This window comes from Monodon monoceros, unplaced genomic scaffold (assembly GCF_005190385.1).
Source record: "Monodon monoceros isolate NGI ecotype Baffin Bay Population unplaced genomic scaffold, NGI_Narwhal_1 Super_Scaffold_12, whole genome shotgun sequence".
In the NCBI taxonomy this organism is placed as follows: Eukaryota; Metazoa; Chordata; class Mammalia; order Artiodactyla; family Monodontidae; genus Monodon; species Monodon monoceros.
In genome coordinates, this window is record NW_021703768.1 from 167,594,747 (window position 1) to 167,597,744 (window position 2,998).

General features: G+C 48.4%; 1 non-coding gene across 1 annotated transcript; it reads right to left on the reverse strand.

Annotated features, from left to right (window-relative positions):
* Nucleotides 1-2,723: 2,723 nt before the first annotated feature.
* On the reverse strand, nt 2,724-2,796 carry TRNAG-UCC. The gene has a single exon. It is a non-coding gene; the product is annotated as a tRNA-Gly (tRNA).
* Nucleotides 2,797-2,998: the final 202 nt, after the last annotated feature.

Genomic DNA, 2,998 nt, shown 5'->3' on the forward strand with positions numbered 1-2,998 from the left:
AGTCTGATGTGCATTTGGTGGTTCCACTCCCAATCCTGAAGTCTACCCTATCACAGGCTGACGTGACTAAATACTGCAGGAGACTCGGAGGTTGCCCACACAGTATCACACGTGCAAGCTGCTTTTCCACATTGTCCACGTAAGCAATCCCAGCATCACCTGAAACCTCAAGAGACAGTGTTCTGAAAAAGTCATCAGAGGAAATCTGCCCTTGAATCTTTTTTCTTTTTTTTTTCTTTTTTTTTGCAGTACGCGGGCCTCTCACTGTTGTGGCCTCTCCCGCTGCGGAGCGCAGGCTCCGGACGTGCAGGCTCAGTGGCCATGGCTCACGGGCCTAGCCACTCACACGGCATGTGGGATCTTCCTGGACCGGGGCACGAACCCGTGTCCCCTGCATTGGCAGGTGGACTCTCAACCACTGCGCCACCAGGGAAGCCCGAATCTTTTTTTTTTTTTTTTAATTTATTTTCTGGCCGTGCAGCGCGGCATGCAGGATCTTAGTTCCCCAACCAGGGATCGAACCCGTGCCCCCTGCACTGGGAGCACGGAGTCTTAACCACTGGACTGCCAGGGAAGTCCCTGCCATTGAGTATTGATGGAAAGAGTTTCATCAGGCTCTGTGATCTGTGTTTCCCAGTTAAAAACAGTTAGTTCATCTTATCCTGACCACTGGATATCCATTCCATTGGGAGACCTTAAACTGAGGATTCTTGGCACGCTCTAGAAACCTACAGCTGCAGTAGATAGACAAGTCCCTGTGAAAATTAACAGAGGGAAATCTCATTTAAAATGGAGTCAGGAAGCCCTGAAGGGGGAGCTCTCCCTCTCACAGATACACCTTCTGTTGCAGCTTACTTTACACTCCTGGGCAGGAAGAAGACTACTACCCCTACAGGAGAAAGGTTTTTTCTTTGCCCAGCAACAGCCCAGCCAATGAGAAACTATCACCACTGTCACCACCCTGAATTCTTGCTTTCCTCCGGTGGACTTTCCTTCATAGCAGCGCCCCCTCGCCCCACTTCCCACTTTCCTCTGTAAAGTAATGTTCTCCTTTGTTCTCTGGACTTGCACATGATTTGCCATAGCTTGCATGGGCTGAATTGCAATTCCTCTGCCATTCCCTAGTAAACTCATTTCACTAGTAAAATAACTGGCTATTTTAAAGGTTGACACCCCCTACCCCCCACCACATAAAGCATCAGCTGTGGACGACTTCCTCCCAAGATTAATTTTCTGATTCCACAGTCATTTTTTAACTTTGCTTTCCCCCTGTTCATCTTGCGTATTATCGTATGTTGGCACCCTCTATTAAATGGCTGAAAGTTTTCTCAGTATGCTCTTTCTCATCTTCATCCTGGACTAGAGACCTCCTATGGTTTCCTTCTGCCACTTAAACAAGAAAAAATCTCTCTTGTGTGTGTTTCACAGACTGCAGCTACTCTTCTGGATAATAGCTGATTGCTGCATCTTCATTCCCCACCTGATCCTGCTGACAAAAACGTAACAGCTATGCCTCTAAACAATTCAGAAGATAGATGTTGAGGGTTGACTTGTGTCTCCCCAAACTACCTATTCAAATCCTAGCCCCTGGTACCTGTGAATGCGACCTTATTTGGAAATAGGCTCTTTGCAGATACAGTCAGGTTACAATGAGGTCATATTTGATAAGGTGGGCTGTAAGGCAATGATGGTGTCCTTATGAGAAGAGGAAAATTTGGACACAGACATACAGAGGGAGAAGGCCACGTGAGCACAGAGGCAGAGACTGGAGTGATGCTGCTCTAAGCCAAGGAACTCCAAGGACTGCAGGCAGCCACCAGAAGCCAGGAGAGAGGCACGGAACAGTTTTCTCTCTCAGTCTCCAGAAGGGTCCAACTTGCCGATGCCTTGATTTCAAGCTGAGAAAGTCAAAATAAATATCTGTCAGTTTAAGCCACCCAATTTGTGGAACTTCGTTACAGCAGTCTCAGGAAACTAACATAGTAGATTTCCTTCTATAGGCCCCTCCTACTATGTACACTTTCCTCACCTACTTAATCCCAAACGGCATTTTGTAAAAATTGGATCTTGATCTAAGGTCAACAAAAGGCTTCTGCTGAGGTCATTACAACTGTATCAGCAAACCCAGCCCATCAGGAGTAGAGACAAATATTTGGGTTATCTCACGTATAATAATGTGTTCCTCTTAGAGACACCCCATTCTGCTCAAAAAAGCTCTCCCCTTAAGAGACTGATGTTTGACTCACGCCTGCTGTGATAAACAGTACTTGTGTTCCCATTCAACCTCTCCTGTTCTGTATTACTGCTTTTTAGGAGGTCCAGCTTCTGCGCTAGAAGTCCCACAAACCCGTTGAAATTCCTTCGCCAGTGTCAGTTTCTTCGTCGTAGCCAGCCCAGGGCAGTCTACACCACTGAAACACTTCCTGCTACACAAGATAACACTGCAGGTCAAGCAGAACCGTCTGTGACCAGAAAAAAGAAAAAGCGGCTTGGATCTCTAGAACAGACCCCAGGTTGAATTGGGGGCATGTTTCCTTTGCCTGGATTTGGTCATCTAGGCTCCTGGCTTTGGGTCCCGCAAGGGGAAGCTTTCAAGATTGTCCCCAGTGATCCCCCACCCTCCGGTATTTTATGCCTTTGTGTAAATCCCTCCCTTTGGAGCGGGTCGGACTTATTAACTTGCTTTTTTTTTTGGCCATACTGCATGGTTTGCAGGATCTTAGTTCCCTTACCAGGGATCGAACCTGGACCCTCTGCAGTGGAAGCGCAGAGTCCTAACCACTGGACCACCAGGGAATTCCCTTACTTGCATTCTTTTTTTTTTTTGCGGTACGCGGGCCCCTCACTGTTGTGGCCTCTCCCGTTGCGGAGCACAGGCTCTGGACGCGCAGGCTCAGCGGGCCTAGCCGCTCCGTGACATGTGGGATCTTCCCGGACCGGGGCATGAACCCGCGTCCCCTGCATCGGCAGGCGGACTCTCAACTACTGCGCCACCAGG